At 39.2% G+C, this 20,726-nt stretch overlaps 1 long non-coding RNA gene across 1 annotated transcript; it reads right to left on the bottom strand.

The window, feature by feature from the left end:
• Positions 1-522: 522 nt before the first annotated feature.
• On the bottom strand, positions 523-20,379 carry LOC310686222. Its single transcript, XR_014515775.1, has 3 exons — positions 20,220-20,379; positions 14,472-14,549; positions 523-694 (listed from the first exon to the last, which is right to left on the bottom strand). It is a non-coding gene; the product is annotated as an uncharacterized lncRNA (long non-coding RNA).
• Positions 20,380-20,726: the final 347 nt, after the last annotated feature.

Genomic DNA, 20,726 nt, shown 5'->3' with positions numbered 1-20,726 from the left:
GAGTGATATTGGTGGTGGGATGGAGGAAATCCTAACCAGATTTGTGGTTAACACAAACTTGAGAGGGATATCATAGCTAACACCTCAGAAGTCCGGAATAAAATTCAGAATACCCTCAATAGAATGGGAAATGAGGCTGAAACTAACAAAATGAAATCCAGCGATGATAAATGGATAGTTCCACATTTAGATTTTTTAAAAGAACAGGAAAAGGATCTTCAGGACTGCAGTCAATCATAAGCTGAATATGAGTAAGCAACTTGATGTGGCTATAGAAAAAAAACCTCATTCGATTTTAGGCTGCATTCCATGTTACAAGAAGTAATAGTTTGTACTAGTCATTTTGCATTAGTTGGAAAAGGAAACTATGTGAGAAACATTCTACAAGAAAAGGTATATTTAGGGTGGTTTCAGCAAGATTTTACTCAGAAGAGACCCACTGAAGAGGACAAGACTAGATGTAGTCAGTTCAAATTTTAGAAGAATAGATTTCAATTAAAATTAAGAAGCATACCTTGATGATGAGAGCAGTTTGCCAAAGGGACCAGTCATAAGGGGAACTTTCCCTTACAGGAGGTCAACAAGCAGAAGATGGGCATCATCTGTTACTTATGCCAGTTCAAGATTTCAAACAGTGAATAGATACCCTATGGTGAACTCTGTAAATCTGCGAATAATTTATTTCTCCCACTTCCTAAAAAAAGGAGCAAAAATGTCAAAGGAATCTCAGCATAACCATCCAGCTACTTTGCCATGTTCTCCATTGACATCTTCAATATATAACAAATACGTTGCCCTTAAAGCACCAATGTTGCTGTTATTTCAAATTTACAACTCAAGGGACAACTCGACAACATTCTTTTTCAGATTACTGGATGCTGATTATTGGACCCCATCTGTTCCAGGTTCACCTATAGACATTGGGTGCTTCTGTGGATATTGTTTCCACCATGGCCTACAACCAGAACCAGCAACACCAGGGTAATGAGGACAGAGCACACTGGACCATGATCACCAGTACACTATCTTTATAGACAACTCTTCTCACGTGAAGAAAATTGCCTTAGCTTCCCAGGAAAATCTCTCAGGCATTATTGATCCTCCCTTTCTCTTTTCATTCTGCTTATTGATTTTCATTTTAAGCAGGTTGGTAGCAAGTGCTGCTTCACTCATTTCTGGCTGGTGATTAGTAATAAATATCCACACAAAGGGATATCATTATCGGATTCTGCAGGGCTGATCTGTAAACATAAAGAAGCTTATGAGAGTCAAATAAAGTAGAAGGGAAAAAGGACATGTGGCATTGTGGCAACCAAGAAACCATTTTGCACAAAAATATTGGCATGTCAAAAGTGTGGGTTGAGGTGTTCTGTGTGGATTTCTGCATAAGGCAGTCATCTGGTTGCATTTCCATCCAATCAGTTTGCAGATCAGCTCACATTTGCCAAAGCACTGGGAAACTTCAGCCATAAATGTGGGGTAGGCTTGGCAAGTGGTGGAACCATCATATGATACTTTTAACTCTGAACATCCACCATTGTTTCTCAACACACAATTATCCTTCAGTATGAAAATACTGAGAAAAACACACATGCATGCACACCACATTCCAACAAATTTACCATAAATATGGGTTCCTTCATATGGGGCCACAATCATGACCCTATTCTGAAGGTGCATCAGTTGAATCATGCGATAAATAATGGAAAATTTGTGGGAGTATGTTTTCTGATTTATGGCTAGAAAATGGTTTGGTGGACTGATTCAAAACTTGGCTGTGTAAGAGAGGAATGTTTGAGGATGCTCCATGCCAACACTGGCATAGAAAGAATATTTTTGAAAATACTTATGTTAAACACATTAAAATGTGATGAAATTAAATTTATGAGATACTCTGGCATGTTGACAGCTTGGTGTGTGTTTTTCTTCCATAGATTTTTTGGGGTGTTTTTTTCAGAAATATTTATCAATTCATATTCTGACTTTGAGGAAACATTTGTGGTTTTAGAACCATGGAAAATTTGGTATGTACCGGGTACTTTTACCTATAAGACATTTTGTAGGGGCAGAGTTTGGTAATATGGTGCCCTGAATGAAAACAAAATTTGGTGCCATAGATATTTCTTATTTTCACAATAATTCATTTTGGTACAGTTGTTGTTTTTTAATGGATCTTCTCAGTAGGTACCCATATAAAAAGGGTTATCATCATCATCATCATTATGCCCCCTTGGCATGGCACTCTAAATCTGCCCTAAATTTGGCACTGCACATCTGTAGTTTAATTAAAAGGGCCTGTTTGTGGCCACTGTTAGTCAACCGAGTTGCTTATGCTATTGTCAATGGTCAACCATTTCTGGCCAATATTAGCCTCTGGAGGTATAGAACCTTGCTATTTCTAGGCAAGATTCTGATAGACCAGGCCTGAGCTATGTAGAGTTTATGGTTTAGGTGGGCCAAGAGGTTAGAAGTTAGGTATAAAAGGTCATGGGGAGAAGAAATCAGAGAGGTGAGTACAAACAATTTGAGAGAAATGGGGGGCTGGATTTCTGTTGGACAGCTTTTAAGGATGCAAAAGAGCTTTTAGGGGAAACCGTTCAGGAGCATAAGGTTCATGGGACAATTGAGTGTGGCATATTATTATATAAACATCATTTTAATACTGTGGTAAGTGTAAGAAATAACAAGTCCTGCCCTTGTTTTTGATGCAGGCCACTTTGAAGAAGAATGGAAATGGTGGGTAGTAATTATTATTATTATTATTATTATTATTATTATTATTAATACCCCGCCCTCCCCAGCCAAGACCAGGCTCAGGGCAGCTAACAACCAATAATAAAAACAAGTTGATTAAAATACAATTTAAAAGATTAAGGTACAACATTAAAACATTAGGGTGCAATCTCTTCATAGGAGGAGAAAGGAAAAAGAAAGAGGGAGAGACAATCAAACTGATTCTAAGCCAAAGGCCAGGTCTTACTCTGTCTTACAGTCCCTGCGGAAAGAAATCAGGTAAGAACCTCTGCAGCCTGCAAATTCCACTGTCAAGTCATGAGTGCCTCCACTATTATTTCTGGGTTGGCAATTGCACCCCAACTCTTAACCCATGGGATTTATTAACAGTTGGCTCCAAATGGAAGGCATGTGAATTTCAGAGATGATTGGAGATGTCCCTCTTCACTTTAGTCTTTGGGAGAGGTCTGTTTAGGCCAGATCTGTTTAGGCCAGCTGCAGTTAATAGATGCTTTTGAGGGAGCAGTATAATAGGATTCAATTTTAAAATGGATTTAAATTGCATTCTATAGTTCTAATATGCAGGTGCTGGTATCTATAAACCTTCCTGGGATCATATTTGATGAAGGACAAGTAAATACATGAAACCTCCAGCTCCCGAGTGAAAAGGAGGACTGAAGATTGTCACACATTTCATTATTCTTACCAAATACATCACACTTATAAAGCTCACAGCCAGTACGTTAAGATTTCTTTCTATATATCTATCATGTTTAAGATGCCTATTTTACTAGTAAAATTGCACCCCCTGTACTGTCAACTGCATCAGTGCTTTTAAAAACAGGGAAAGATGATTCCCACACAAACACCTCCCACTAAGCAGCACTTGACAGTACCTGGAAAATTTTGGATATTGAGGATATTGAGATGGTATGATGTGTGTTTTTTGAATTGTTTTTGCTTTTGTTTTGTTTAATGTGTTAATGTTGTGTTGTGTATTGTTTATATATTGTACTGTATGTTTTTTCTTCTTTTTTCTTCTTTTTTTCCTTTTTTTCTTTTTGTAAGGTTTAAAAGTAATAAATATTATTATTATTTTTTTAAAAAGGAAAATTTGGTTCTTAACAGAAGTCTGAAGCAAACTGAAATTGCCTTAGTATATTTAAAACGAGTATGTGAAAAATCATGTCTTGCTCATGAATATTAAATTTATTCTTATTTTAATCTTCTTGATGGAGAGGGGGAAACCTTTTGCTATTAGGTTGTTAATATTCTTTCCCTTTTAAAAATCTTCCTGATGGCCATATCTGATGCATATCTTGGTGCTACTGAAAGGCATTGTTGGCTCAGCTCCCTTCTAAATTCTTCCTTCATAATTAAATTTCAGGTAATTTCTCCCCCTTTTAATTAAATGCGCACTGAATGTGTAATGAAAAGCAATGTATTTCTCTGTTGAAGGTTCTTCAGAGAGATTTCTTCCCCCCTTTTTTTTTTACAAAATGAAAATCCAATTGCTGCACCAAAGGAAAATTAACTGTAATCTTGAGCAATAAGTGCAATGACTTGGGAACAATAAACAGCAGTGCAGTGAAGTGAAAAATAGTCATGCCTAGGGACAAAGATGAATCAGGACTGATAGAAACTTTGGAGTAAGTATGGCAAAAAAAACCCCCCCAAAAAACCTACCACTGAAAAATATAGGCTTCCTTTCCAGGCAAAAGGCAGCAGGCATGTGGTGCTCAGAGAAGAAGTGAGGCACCAGAGGACTTCAGAAACTATTATTGACAATAGTGCAACAAATTTATTCAGAAATAAGTGTGATGAATTTATGACACTATGAAATTAAGTAAAGATTTATTTCCAGGTTCATTAGCGTTAGCCAAAAATTCATCAGTAGTTAACACGTTCTAAAGGAAAGCTCATGATCAGCAATTCACTCAGAAGTTGTAACTCAGATCTGTTAAATACTACAAAACCCCTGAGCCTCTTGGGCTTGCTGATCAGAAGGTCGGCAGTTCGAATCCCCGTGATGGGGTGAGCTCCCATTGCTCAGTCCCAGCTCCTGCCAGCCTAGCGGTTCGAAATCATGCCAGTGCAAGTAGATAAATAGGTACTGCTGTGGCGGGAAGGTAAACAGCATTTCTGTGCACTCTGGTTTCCGTCACAATGTTCCATTGTGCCAGAAGTGGTTTAGTCATGCTGGCCACATGACCTGGAAACCTGTCTGTGGACAAACACCGGCTCTCTTGGCCTGAAAGCAAGATGAGCGCCTCAACCCCATAGTTGACTTTGACTGGACTTAACCATACAGGGGTCCTTTACCTTTACCTTTTTTACTACACAACTGTAGGCATGCCATGTAGGTCTACAATCTGGAATATGTCGTGCTTGGAATGAACTAGTTCATTTGAGCTAGTTCAAAAATCTCTGAACTAAGCCTGAAAGTCAATACTATATTTTCCAGGAGCTAAGTTCATTTTGGGGTAGAACATTGGATGATTTCTTATTCATCTTCACAGTGAGGGAAGAGAGGGGTAGTCAGATGGGGCAGAAATTAATCTTCTCAGACTGGAGGAGCAACAGGGAAGAGTAGGGCCAGGGCCTACAGCCTCAAAGGTAGAACCAACCAAGCCTATGTTCTCACTTACCAGAGATGTAAGTCAAATGCAGCCAACCCAAATTCCTAGTGGAATTGCTTTTCTCCTTTAAGCAGTGATAGAGAGCAAATATCAGAAGCATGAAAGTCAGTCAACATGGAATGAGAAGATGGAATCGGGATTCAAGATGACCTTAACAGGTTGGAGAACGGGGTCCAAACTAACAAAATGAATTTGAATAGGGACAAATGAAAGGTTCTACACTTAGACAGGAAGAACCAGATGCACAAATATAAAACGGGGAACACCTAGCTTACTAGCTGTACATGTTAAAATAATCCAGTGGTCTTGGTGGACCATAAGCTTAACATGAGTCACCAGTGTGATGCAGCAGCAGAAAAGGCTGTATCAACAGAAGTATAGTGTCCAGATCAAGGGAAGTAATAGTACCACTCTATTCTGCCTTGGTCAGACCACATCTGGAATACTGTGCCCAGTTCTGGGTGCCACCATTTAAGAAGAATGTTGACAAGCTGCAACATGTGCAAAGAGGACAACCAAGATAACCAAGGATCTGTAAACCGAGCCTTATGAGGAACAGTTGAAGGAACTGGGTGTGTTTAGACTAAGAGGAGATATGATAGCCATCTTCAAATATCTCAAGGGCTGTTACATGGAAGAGGGAACAAGCTTGGTTTTTTCCACCCAGGAGGGGGGAACTTGAACCAATGGCTTTAAGTTACCAGAAAGGAGATTCCAATTAAACATCAAAAAGAACTTTCTGTCAGTAAGAGCTGTTCAACAGTGTAACAGTCTCCCTCCGGAGGTTGTGAGCTCTCCTTCCTTGGAGGTTTATTATTAGTAGTATTAGTAGTATTAGTAGTATTAGTAGTATTAGTAGTATTAGTAGTATTAGTAGTATTAGTAGTATTAGTAGTATTGTTTCCCTCCCATTTGACTGCTTTTCTCCAGCCACTCTAGGCGACTTAAGCATATATAAAAACATAGTAAAACTTCAAGCCATCTGTCATGGATGCTTTAGCTGAGATTCCTGCATTGCAGGGGTTGGACTAGATGGCCCTCCGAGTCCCTTCCAACTGTAAAATTCTATATTTCTATGATTTGGAGAGCCATACGTAGGTTCCTCATTCCTGCCCATGAGAGACAAATTCATGCAGAATCCAAATGGGATGGTATTCTATGCAATCATCATGATGGTGGGTGGGTGGCAATGAAGTTTTTTTAAAAAAACAACACAACCCAGTGATTCATTCAGGAATTGTGTGAATTGGTTCTTACTCAGTTTGATTTACTGACATTAGAGTCTGATAGTACTCAGAGATCAGGATTCGGCACTTATCTTCACTGCATGGTTTAGAAAACAACACTGGCCCCCTTTCCACATCTGTTTATATGAGTAACGATGGCCTTGACCTGGCTGGCTCACAGGACCATTTTGAAAATTAACACGATACTGATAGCAGCACATTATTAGCGTCAGCTTCAAATGATGAGTATTCATGTGGGTTGCATAATTTTCTGGAACATTTGTCCTGCCACATTTCTCCAGCTTTCTATATTTCCATTGCTTTAAGTCTTCATTCCAGTAAATGTGAAAACTTTCCAAAAATAATTTTAACAGCTTTAAACCCCTGTTAATTTTCTAATCTCCAAATTTGAGTTTTTAAGTTAGCTCTATTCTCATTTCAATTAAACTTCTCCTTTAAGCCAGAGACCTAACATTTTTGGGTCAGTGATTCATTTCATGATTACTGGTTTTCATGAACAGATGGAAATTATACTTTGTTTTCCAAGGATTACCTTCAATCTGTTGTTTGTGTTTTCATGTCCATTTCACTAGTGATCATTTATCTGCTTTCAACGCAGTTCCATGCACGTTCAACCTAACATCCATTCTTGTATCATTCAATATTAGGTTGATTCCAAATAACTACAGGAACATATATTTATTTTAACAAGATCTTTCCCCTATACATTCATATATTCCACCCCCTGACACTTGCATGTAAAACAGAATTAAGAGGCAAGGAGTTGGTTTGTTTTTCCATTGCTGATCATTCTAACAGGATAATTTCTGTCATAGATTTTGAAGTTTCCTAATGATTCCCTGCTAACTGTACAGCAATCTCAATGAAAGACTGATAGCTTATCTGCAGATTCATGACATTAGGAAGCCATCAGAAATCATATCAGTGTGTGTGGCACTAACAAACCAATAAATTTCATCTCTCTCTCTCTTTCTGTATCATCTTTCATATAGGAGGAATGTAAGATGTGATTATTCTACATTCCTGGCTAGCCTCTTACTTCATAATACAAGTGTCTGTACAGGCAAAGCGAGAACATAAAATAATTGGAGAACTTTATCTCCTGCTGTCCTAGCAGGTAATAACTATTCCTTGCCCTACCCTGCACCATTTCCTAGCCATGCAATTAGGAGACAGTAAGACCAATATAAAGCATCAGCACAGTATTTACCGGTAGTTATTTTGCGACTGAGTTTTTTGTTCATTTTATATATGAATTGCAATCTTCAGGGGAGAAATGTGTTGATTATGTAGCCAAGACAGCATCACTTATGCACAAGAGAGGTATCACCAGACTCAGGGAAATGTCAAGGTTTTTTGAAGTACAACGAAAGCCTCATGGGGAAAAACCCACATTCCAAGATCAGCCCATTGAGGACTGAGCAAGCTCAGTGGCCAGGAAGGATGGAGGAGGGGATGAAATGGAATATTTTTGGCAGGTGGTGAGGACAAATGAAATAAGCTTATATTTTAAAAGAGTAGAATGAAGGATCCTTTGGTTTGGGCTCTTTTAACTCACAAGCATAACTGACATCAATCAAAAGAGAAACGCATAACTAGCAAGAGGAATAACTATTGAAGAAGGGGGAGGATCAACAACAAAAAAGCTATGAAACAGCCATATGGATTTTCCATATGGATTTTAAAACCTTGCAGAGAAGTGGTGTAAGGGAAGAGTAGCAATAAATAATTTTGGCTTCTATATAGATGGCAATTTTCTGTTTGACATGTTAACACCTGTCACACTAGATAGCCTAACATCACAAAGTTTCATTTTGAAACAATGCAGGAACTAAATATGCTTGGCATATCCCCCCCCCCTCCAACTCTTAGTAGGCTTTTCTGTTGTACAATAGCTACATTTTGACAATAAATATGATACAAAAAAAAAAATTCACTGGTTTCTTTCATTAGAACTGAATACTTATAGTCAATGCCGTATTCCTGCTTTAATGGGGAATAGTAGTATAGTTAGCAAGAAGGGAAATGCTAGCAACAGGCAAACACACACACACTTTTTCCTGATGCTTTCTTTCACTTGACCCTTGAACTGCTGGAAATATTCAGTATGATCCATTATCTTACTGGCCATTCTGACGCTTTCTGCCACTGTCAAGCTGGCTGAACACAGCTTTGATCTGGCTCACCGTATTCTCAGACTCTTCACATCAAACATATTACAAGCTTGTCAAACCCAGCAGGCTTTGATGCTGTGCGTTTCTCAAGCAGCAGCCAAATTGTAAGGTGCTTCTGAAAAGCAGGAGGTTTTGGAACTATTTATGATACAGCATGTGAAGCGATACTGGCCAAAGGGGAAGGAAGCGAGAGCCTACTAGCTACGCAAAAGCCCTTGGGCATGCCTAAATTTGCTCTCTCCCGCCCAAGGAACTCCTACACAAAAAAAGACAGAATATTTAGCTTCAGGGCAGGATCTCCGCCACACACATCAACTCTCCTCAGCTTAACACAGTTAACCCTGGCCACAGTCTGCCGCAAACCAAAATCAGGAGCAAAAGAGATACAGTCCACAACGGTGCCTGTAAAACTGGTGAGTTTGTAGGAAGCCAGCTTGTAAAGCCAGCATGTTAGAAAGAAGCAGGCTAGACACAAATGCCATATATAATCCAAGTGAAATGCGAGCAGATGGGAAATGATCAGGCAAGGGAAATGTAGCTCTAGGGAGGGCACAGCAGGTGGAAAAGCTTCAGACTTCACCTCTTTTTTACTTAATTAATTTAAGCTTTTTATTTAATTCATGAATAACTATTTAATAAACAGGATATGATGACAGTTCTACCTCAGGTGCAATGCCTGCATGCAGAAATATTACTGCAGGACTCACTTCTGGTGTGTTTCCTTCATCATTTGTGCAGGAGGGTGTACTCATGCAGGAATGAGAAGTCTGTGCAGGCCTCCCCCATCCCCATCCAGCTTTTCATGCAAATTATCATTAATACTCTGAGAATCATTAAATTCCATTGTGCAGGGAAGCAGAGCTGGATGGGAGCATGGGAGGTGTAATTAAACAAAATGCTGTATATTAGAAAAACACACACATTAAAATGTGTATATTAGGGGAGAGACACACTAAAATTCTGATGAATTTTCATGAACATATTATTCCAAAGAATAATTTGGAAACAGATGCAGAAATGTGGCAAACTGAGCTAGTCTATAAAAATGAGACGGTGACAGAAATCAAAATTTACACACTTATCCGTTGCTAAAAGGAAATCTACCCTCTGCCCCTTTAACACAAATGCTATCCACGTCTTTTAGGCCGTGTTCTACCAGTCTCCATATTGCTTTGCTTTGTCTTGTAGATCTTCTAAGCTCTTGTTCAATCTGTTTGTGTCTTTCTGATGTTTACGCCAGATCACCATCATATCAACCCTTTGTAGAGATACTACTTTCTGCGCAGACTGTCACGTGTTGGGTTAGAGCTCCTTAGTGTTGCATGCTCTGACTTGAAGATGCTGTGCTTTCCTTTTCTATTATTGGCCATCCAAAAGTGGCACTAAAAAGGACCGCAAAGCTTCTTTCTTAATAACTTTTACAGTCTGTGTTCATGCTGAGCCATCATAAATGTGCACCTGCTCATTTGCCTGTGAGGGTTTTCACGTTCTGTGAGCCAATGGCATGCTATTATTTAATATTTATATTTCATACTGCCTTACCAGAAATGTACTTCAGACTAGCCTACTTCTGGCACCATGTGTTATTCCTAGTGTTATGAAGCAATGCTGGAAACTGTTATATGTTAATAGCAAACACTGTGTTGTGGCTTTGCAGAAGAGCATTCCCTATTATGATGTTAAAGAAATCTAGCTCGGAAGAAGCCTTATTGGGTTAAATTGAGCTTGCTCCTAGGTAAAAAGGTATAGGATTGCAGTCTCAGATAACACTCCAGCTTGTTCCCTTCCACTCCCTCTGTCTGCTACTGCCATTATCCTTTCAGTCATTTCTAATATATTTGCATTTGACTGTCCCCTTTTCACACCACACACAGATGGATACTTGAGACCAAACTCAGTTATAGCTGTTAAGACTATGAACTGAAGCCCTCCAGGTGTGCCTGGAGAGCAACACTTTTAACTTTTGCAATTCTTTTCAGTGAGGGGTCTTAGCATACTTTTTTGGGTTTGAAGTATTCAAATCTGCTATTATTTTTGTGGTTGGACAACACTTAGCTTGGTAAATCTACATTTGATTTAAAAGCACATAAACTCTTCTTGGAAATCAAAAGAATTTTAAGTTTGCCTTCTGAAAATGTCAGATAATGCTATAAAAATTGTTTCTCTGCATAAAACATATCCTACTAAGCATATAACATCACCCTGGAATCAAAAAGCAACATTAGAAAGTAACGACATCAGTTAATAAGAAATTTAAACAACAGGTTTCATCATGTTTTGCTTTGTTTCTTTCTTGGACCTCATTTGCCAGCTTGCTTCTTGGCCTCTGATGTGGCCCTAACATTTCTCATGCGTATACACCCTACCTGCTGCCTCTGTGACTTGTTTCACACACCTCTCTATAGCCTGAGCATGACAGGGCTACTGTGACTATTGCATGGGCTCATCAATTAACTTCTTTACTTCTGCTGCAGTACGTTTACATGTCAAAGAAGGTTCATATACCCCATCTGACCTGTCTATCAGCTCCAACAGGAACAAAGCTCTGGGGTTGATGGAATGTGTCTTCCTCAGTCATACAGGAAAATCTCCTAGTGTCTCATCATTTCCACCCCTCAAGTCAATTTTCTTTTGGATACCAGCTCTCCTCTCATCACTGTCATCTGAACACAAGAGTGTTTTGCTTTGTAGGGGTAGTGCAGACAAACAATGGATTCCACTATCATTCTTACGATGTTGAGGGTTTTGCCTTTAAGTCATGTTTTGAAACTTATATGTGACAAAGCCTGTTTGCTGTTGTTAACCACCTGGAACGGCTCACTAGAACAATTTCAAGAAGAGGTAGATATGTGTGAAGTTTTCTTGTACTTGTGGTCTGTGTGATCTGATATCTGTATGCTTGAATAGTAGACAAGAACCTTTATGGCATTATCACTTAGTGACGTAAGAGGCTCTTCAGTTGAGAGTTTGGTGAATGAAGGATCAATTTCAAGATCTGCAGCACTGTCTAGTATCGTGCCAATGTTACTTGTTCTGTGATCAAGTGTCACTGAGGCAACACTTTTGGCATGGAGGACGCCAGATCAGCTTACAACCAAACTTGACCTCTACCCAGAGGCATAGGAAGGTCAGATGGTACCCAGTGCAGAAAATTTCTTGTCAGCCCCCCCATTGATTTTTTTAAAAAAATGCCAGCTCCAAAGGTCTTATCTTACTAAACTAGGGATTATATAGCTATATCTGAAATTTCATGCATATCAGTTAATATCTTGACCCTACTCCACTGAATTGAAATTTTAGCCTTCATGACATAGAAAAACGGCCAAGTAAACAGCTATTTTCATGGAGGAGGGTCAAGATATTAACTGATATGCATGAAATTTCAGATATAGCTATATAATCCCTAGTGTAGTAAGATAAGACCTTTGGAGCAGGCATTTTCAAAAAAAAAAGTTTTTTATGAATTGCCCTAGTAGGGCAGTAATTGTTCCTTGATAATTTGTCACCCCCCTCCATGATGCCACCTGGGGCAGCCCGTCCCCCGCTTCCTACGCCCCTGCCTCTACCTAATGCATGGTACCAGCCTTCCAGCCAGTGTTAACATTCCTAGAATCACTTCCAATGGCCTGTTGGCTCTTATCAATGCCTTTCTTCTTCATGAAATCTACCATATCATTAGCAATAACTTCAGCAGGTTTTTCTTTCTTTGAGCCTTTCTCTTAAGTGGTAAAGATATCTTCCACATGCCTCACTGCACACAGAATAATGCTGTTCTGTGGCAATGCTGGGGAACTGCTTATTGAACTGTCTGCTCTCAGCATAACTTGAGTTGTATCTTCATGGTCGTAAAAGAAGATGCAGTTGATTCAACCCTTCTGATAAAGATCATCAAATTCCTGATCCAGGGATTTCATAACTTTCTCTTGGATCTCCTCTTGTCTCTTGTCTCCTTCATGATCAGACCAGCATCCATAAAAGCAGTAGGAGGTTTGAAGAATTTGAATTAAACCTGGCCAGCGAAAATGCCCTTCTTTCTTGAGGATTAAGCGAAAATTCAAGATAATTGTGGTTAATTTCATATGCCCAAGAAAGTTGAAAGTTAAGCGGGGAACATGTTTTCTCTGCTGCTGCTGTTAGTTCCTGGTGTTCAATGTCCCACCACCTAGTTTTTATTATAGCCTTCCATCATTTTCATTTGGGCATTAGCCATTTGCTCTTCATTTTAACCAGCAGATAAAATTAATCAGCAGAGAAAATTATTTCATCTGATATTCTTGAAGCATTCTGCTTACTTCTCTGCTTATATTCAACAAGCCTTCTTTTCTTGTCTTCTTGTCACTTCCACTTTTTGTTATGCTCAAGCATATTACTTGGCAAATGTTTTTATTGACCTGTATGCAATTTTGCACACATATTTTTAACAAAAAAATAAGACAAGTTTGAAATTGAGAGTTAATAGAAATTACACAAAAATCTAAAAAAAAAAGTCAACATTTTTATGTAGTTGTTTACCAAGCAAAACTAAATTTAACCAACATATATTTTGAATTCCCATGTCATGTTAAAACTTTCTAGCACCCTTCATTTTTGGAGATTGAAAATTGAAAAATTCAGCACAACTACTAGTAGGAAAAGAGGAGTTACATAAGGTAAAATTTGTGAGAAAAAATCAAGGGGTTAGCAACAACAACAATGAGCACTCACAGTTTACATTGTGGGTGCCCTTTGCAGGATTGCACATGGTGCTACAGTTCCCAGGGAAACAGGGCAAACAGGGGCTGGCTTGCCTCTCAGTGTTAGTTTTTGGAGGTTCACACCCAGCCTCAGTAATCAAGTTTCTTGCTGGGAGGTGGGGCCAGCCCCATTTATAAATAGGGGTGGAGCCGACAATAGCCAGGCAGTTGGCTCTGGAGATTCAGCCTCCCTTTGCTTAATGTTTCTTGTTTGCAGATTAACTTTTTCTTCCTGTTTAGCCAGCGCTGCAACGGTCTTTGACTGGTTGCTGTTGAAGGACCGGGAAGAAATTTTCCTGCATTGGCAGGTTTTGTCATCCCTGTAGCAATTCATCACATCTTTGGGGGTTATGGCCTTGGGTGGAATCCTTTAATCTTTTCTTCCCTATGTGGTGTGTGTGGGGACGCGGGTAGTGCTGTGGTCTAAACCACAGAGCCTAGGACTTGCTGATCGGATGGTTGGTGGTTCGAATCCCTGTGATAGGGTGAGCTCCTGTTGCTCGGTCCCTGCTCCTGCCAACCTAGGAGTTCGAATAGGTACCGCTCCGTCGGGAAGGTAAACAGCATTTCTGTGCGCTGCTCTGGTTCACCAGAAGTGGCTTAATCATGCTGGCCACATGACCCGGAAGCTGTCTGTGGACAAACGCCGGCTCCCTTGGCCTATAGAGTGAGATGAGCACTGCAACCCCAGAGTCGTCTGCGACTGGACCTAATGGTCAGGGGTACCTTTACCTTTATGGTGTGTGAAGTGGTGACTCACGCCCCTGCTTCTTTATTCCTTATGATCCCTGGGGGCTAGAGGCTGTCACCGCCTGATCACACAATAACAATTCTAATACTAATATGATGATAAATATATTGTGTGTTTTTTTAAAAAAAGTTTTAATGCTTTTAATTGTCTTTTAATTGCTATTTTTCTTGAAAAAAAGAGGTGCTGGGACTCACCATGAACACCTCCCTTGTTCTCTTAGAATGGCAATGGCACCCACCTGAGAGGTGCAGAAACTGAGTTCTGGAGAGTTCCTGCTAAATTTTTTTAAAAAGCCCTGTAAATGCCACACTTTTTTAACAACAAAAGAGGTGCCGGTTCTGCGTACCCTTGATTACCTCCTGAAAAAAGCACTGCTTTTATCTATAATTATATTTGTACATTTTTTGGAGAGCTTTCTGATCATTTCCTAAATCATCATCATCATCTCTTCCTGCTCTTCTACTAAATGTACTTAAAGCAGCAAACAATAATAAACCCAAACAGTATACTAAGTAAACCATGCAAAATCAGGATAGCAAAGCAAGTGCAAAATAAGATAATTATGTTTTGCAGTAGTCACTGTTGGAAGCCTCATGTATGTAGTCTGTAAAACTTAAAGAACCGTTTCAGAGTTCAGACGGATTGAAAATGGCTGGTGTTGGGAAAATTGTTCTCCCTTGTTGTTCTCTTTTTCAGTATTAAAAAGAGAGAGAAAGAGCTCTCTGCTGTCCAAAGCAATGGAACCTGCACATTTCCCCCCTTTGTTCTTTCAATAAATTACTAGGCAATTTAAACCAGATAGTGTTCTGGTGCTGCTGAGAATTGCATGTCAAGGCATGTGGTAACTTCTACTTCTTGGTTTTCATCCCTGTAATGATTTTGAAGAACAACACTAGTAAACAAAGCCCTACAGGTAGGAAAATAAGCTTTCTTCGGGTTTGTTGTATTCATGCTGCTCAGTGTGCATTGAAAATCCAATTCAGTGTGTGCTGCAAAAAATGTGCTATGAAGGGTAGTTGGTTTTGTAAAAATGGAAGGTTTCTAAATAAGACGTTTACCCACACAATGTTCTCTGCTATTTTAATGGACAAATTTTAATGAATAAGCATCTTGGAAAATGGACAATGATCTTTCTCTAAAAGCACATCTTTCTCCAAGGTGGTTGACCTACAATTTCTTTTATACAATGCAGACTTTATGCAATGCCATTTCAGGAAGGTGGGGAGTATTGCTTCTCCCTCCTCATGTTTCTGACCAAATGCAATTATTCTCCAGGGGCACCTATAATTCTGGCCAATTCACAGCTTATACACATACTGTATAACTACTATTACAAACTAATTGTCCTATAGACTAGGACTACGACCCTTCTTTATGTGGGCACAATATCCATGCATGGAGTGATTCCCCATAGGGCTTTCTCCCCCCCCCCCCACCAACTCCTACCCTTGCTCTGTAAACATACAATGTTCCAGGATAAACTAGGAAAGGGGAGCTCTGCATCTTCCATCCCATTCTTTGCTCAGTCAAGCTCTAGAGTAAAAGTAACTTAACCAAGAGGAGAATGAGGGTTAGGTCAGCTTTGTATGGCTCTCCTATTCCCTACACAGCCCTAATGAACTGGTTGTGTGTTCCTGAATGTGTGGAGTAAAAAATAAATAAATCTGTTTATCCCTCAGCAGATTTCTCTGCATCCTGGAACAGCAGCACACAGAAGATATATCGGTAGATCTGTAAACCAAAGACAGAAATCCCTCTATTGAGTTGATTCTATGTGACTATGATAGCATTGCTAGAGTCATTATGAAGTATACCAAAAGCTACAGCAAATTCTCTTAAAATATTTTTTGCCGTTTAAATCTGAACATATTCCCAGGTGGGCCTTTTAGTATTTCTTCAAATTTCATCTTTTTCCATGAAATGGTACCCCTCATGACAATGAATGAAAACCTGAGTTTTATTTGGTTTCTTTAGTAAAAGGAAATTCAGAGTAAAATTGAGAGATCTTCTTCTCTATGTAGAAAGTGAAATGTGAAGAAGCTGGAGAGTTCTGTTCCTTGACCTCCAACTATTCATGAGGGCAGTGGTGATCAATACATAAATATTATACTAGTATTTGAATATTTGTGCCTTCTCTCTTGGTACTCTTCTGAAGTCCTATGCAGAATTAAATGGAACTGCATTGAACACAGGGATACTTACTTTTGAGTAAGCATGCATAGGATCACATTGTTAATTGCTTGAACTCCATATTGTTTTGAAGATTTGGAGTGTTCCTAATTACTAATTTAGGCAGTATTCTAAGCAGGAGGGAAATGGTGATATGTTATGCCTAACAGGGCTTGAAAAAGAAATGACTACTTCAGTTGGTTCACAAATTTTCAAGGTTATATCCTTAGAGTAAATGATGCATTTGGTCTTGTGAGATCTCTTACATTATAGAGAATAGCTTTTCTGAATTCATCCGCCTCATTGTGAAGCTCTCTAAAGACCCCTTTCCATGTTAGAATGGTCAGTAACAGAAGTGAGTTGACAAGTTACTCCCCTGACTGAAATTATAATGTGGAAAGGGATTATATGTATATATGCCTACCGTGAGCTCAGGCACAGGCCTGTCAAGCTGCTCTCCAAGTCCCAGTTGAGAAAACTTGGGACTTCGTGTGGTGCATTTGTATTTGTATTTTGTGAATGCATGGGGCAGGTCTCATCTTTAGCCAAGAAAGCAACATAATCCATGAAGTCCACTAATGTTGTCCACAATTTAGACCTGCTGGGCAGAGATAGGATTGCTCCAAAGTCTTCTTGCATCAAATATGTGTCAGTGAATGGATTCTAGGCTGGCATAGCGCCCACTGTTGTGTGCCAGCAGCATCTACCTCCGTTGGAACCATTATACTAGAAAAATGCTGTTAGTGCAACAGGGAAGTGGGAGGAGTTCGGATTGTGACAGGGAGGAATTCTGCCGTTCATCAAGTAACAATCTCAGGGCAGATCATGATGTTGATAATAGCATGGAAATCATAACTATATCGCATCATCTTGGCTTTGAGTCCTGGGAGATCTGCACTCTGGCTTGCAGGTCTTTCCCCACTTGGTCTCAAAGGGTGAGGACTGACTCTGGCTACAAAAGCTAAGGTTGCTGAATAAACTACTGGGCTGGTGTATTGAGATTTCCATATAAAACCAAGGTAGCTAAATCAGAATACAATTAATACAAAAGGTGTGTGTGTACTTTGGAATGCCTGGTGGGATGCAAACATTTCAAAATGGTGATGAAAGTCGGGTAATACTGATATCAGTTAAAACTCAGGGGGAAGAGTGACCCACATCTGTGGTTCAACCACCAAGAAGGCCCTGTCACATGTTCCTGGTATGCCAGGCTTTATTTGGTGCCAATGCAACCAGAAGGGTCTTCCTGGAAGACCTTTAATCATGGGAGAGACATTCCTCCAGGTAACTGGGTCCTGAAACTTAATCAGGGGTCTTGATCAGGGTTCACTCCCACTTACAATGATGGAACAATGTGAAACCTGAGAAAAAGAGGAAGCATACATAAAAATATGCCCACAGAAGTTAATGGACAACCCAGAATGCCTGAAAACAAGCGGCTTTTTGATGGGGATTTGGTGATAGATTGACAAACTGCATACAGCCAGGAAGAACAAAATGAAACAAAGAGCTGATTAATAACGCTTGTCCTCCTACATGTTTTATAGGTACACTAAAGATGACATTCCACTCTGCCTGTTGTTCCTCTCATATTTCCTTGCAGGATATTCATCTTGGAGCTAAATAACCAATAACTTCAGGAAGATCTCACACAGCCGCCGCCAGTGTAAGTATTGCTACAATGACAACATCATCTCCCCAAATCAGTAGATAATGTACTTCCAAATATAGATACCAGGGAGGTTGCAATTTGAAGAATACAGAACTAGCCTGGAATTAATTATAACTGGGGAGAAAGAGGAAAAATTCACTGAGCAATTGCATTTACCTGCTGGGATTCTGAGTAGTAGGCAAAACTAGTTAGATGAATGAATAGGCTGATGTGGTATACGGCAGCTACTTATTTACATTCCAGTACTGTACTGTACTGAATAAACATTATCCAGTTTTCAATAAATATATGTTCCTGTTGTTATCTATAACTTATTCTAACATAATTTCACTATTTCTGCTTTCTGCATTTTTAAAAAGACATTCATTAAAGCAGTTTCAGCATTATCCTTCCACTTATCTGCTATATGCAGTGCATTGATCTGAAACAAATTATTCATTATATGTTTCAGTTCGGCCCTCCAGATAATACAAATGTAAGACCACTAGATCCCTTGGCAAATCATATCCCAATATTTCCCTGATTTGTTTTGTAACTTTCCTCCAGAATGTTTGGTGTTTTTTTTAAAAAATATTTGTTGCAATGCCATCATATATGCATAAAAGCTGTTGGGCTGTTTTATAATTCACATTTCCAGGGTTTTTCCATTGTTGAAATTAGGTTTCTGTTGTTGAAATTACATAGTGTTAAGTGCTGCTGAAACATATTTGAGAGACATATTCCTTCAGGATTATGCATATCAGTTTATAGGATATATTATACCAAATCAATTCTCATGCATCTTGCAGTGCAGCAAAACTCCAAGCCTTCCTCCCATTTAGTTTGATATGGGCAAGTTGCCAGGAAATCCTGCCATTATTTCCTTGTTCGATACCTTAATAGATTGTTTAATATTGTTTGTGGCCCAAGTTTCTCAAACTTTGATCTCGCCCTGACATGTTGCATGATTAATGTGATAACTATGTGCCTTTCAAAATATTGACAGAAAGGCAGTCTTTTCATTTTTATATTGATTGCTAGTTCTTGAAACAAAAGTATCTGATCATTACATATCTTGGTGATATTATGGGTGAAATCAAAAGGCCCTCCAATGAAATAGAAATTGTTTGTGGAATGGACTGAGGTTCCCTCTGCAGCCCCCCCCCTCACATCCTCCACATGCCGCCCCCTAATCTGCTTGAGGTGGTTCCCCCCCCCCGGCAAATTTTGGAGTTTGTGTGAGGGCTACTGGAGAAGAAAGGAAAGAAAAATTCTATTGCAAAAGTGAAAATGTTTTCTGGATTTATCAATACCTACATTTTTCTATTTATGAAATATTCATGTTAAAGATTAGAAGTAGAGGCTCAGTTTTGATCTGCGCATATCCCAGCTTTCATTGTTAACAAAGCATGGAGTTGGATCTGTGGGAAGAGTTCCTCTCATATTAAGGGCATTTCTGGCATCCACTAATGGAAGTTCTGTCTCTTGCAGCCTGATATCCCTCCCCATCAAATGCTGCAGATGGTTGGGGACCATAATGCAATACATAGGGGAGTTCTTACATTTGCTTACTCTAATACCTAGTTTTATCAAAATAGGCTATTAGGTTTCTCTAATTTAATTGTAACGTGCAAACAAAGCATCCTATATAAATATTCCTTAGCATATTGACTACACTCTGATTTTCTAAATATACACACATTTAAAAGGCTAACTCCAGGCAAATTATAGCCATGAAATGATGCTGGTGATGAATGATTATTTTATGATCAGGACAAAACACAGAGATTATCTTTTTGACCTCACCACAGATACCCATTGATTATCTTACCCTTTCTTGAAGACAAATTTACTTCTGCTTTGCCTGTCACCAAAACAGACAGGAATCATAATACTTAAAGCATCTGCAACTGATATCACAATAACATGTTTGTCATTTGGATACACTCAGTCAACACTACTTTTCATCATCTGATGAAAAGGATTGATGTTTATGACTTCCTAAAAATGAAATTATTAGCCTCTAGCTTTGAATGTTCCAACATAGATGCTGCTAGGCAAATAGTCCCCAGAAGCATTTGGAGAGGAACAGTTCTAACTTTTTTATAACATCATATTTTACCTTTATGATTTGCTGCTTTGCAGATTGATAGTTGAGGGTTTATTTTATTTTACTTTATTCCTGCACAAGGAGAAAGTTTGAAGCATTGTCTGTGCTAGCCATCACCAATGTGGTACCTTCCAGGTGTTTTGGCCTATAACCCCCAACAGCCTCAGCTTCCCAGCTGTGGAAGTTGTAATCCCAGACATCGTCAGGGCACCGGGTTGTTGAAGGCTGGTCTATACTTACATCAGAGTGAGGTAATAAAATGCTGTCTGGCAAAATGGACTGTAGCACTTCAAACTGCATGTAGGGGATACATTTTTTAAAAAAGAGTTGTTGTTTTAAAAAGAGTTTGACTGCATAACACTTTCCCGCACTTAAAAATCTAGCTTGGCTAGTTTTCTACTTATCAATATTTCTGTTTTGTATTAAAGGAAGGATCACAATTTCCCCCACCTGCAGGATGAAGTTGTGTTGTCAAGTACCTCAACATTCTGTCTTGTTATTTCCATTTCATTCTGAGGC

The sequence above is a fragment of the Podarcis liolepis genome, assembly GCF_965112155.1.
Source record: "Podarcis liolepis genome assembly, chromosome: 9".
Classification (NCBI taxonomy): Eukaryota; Metazoa; Chordata; class Lepidosauria; order Squamata; family Lacertidae; genus Podarcis; species Podarcis liolepis.
This window is presented reverse-complemented; position numbering and strand designations above follow the sequence as displayed.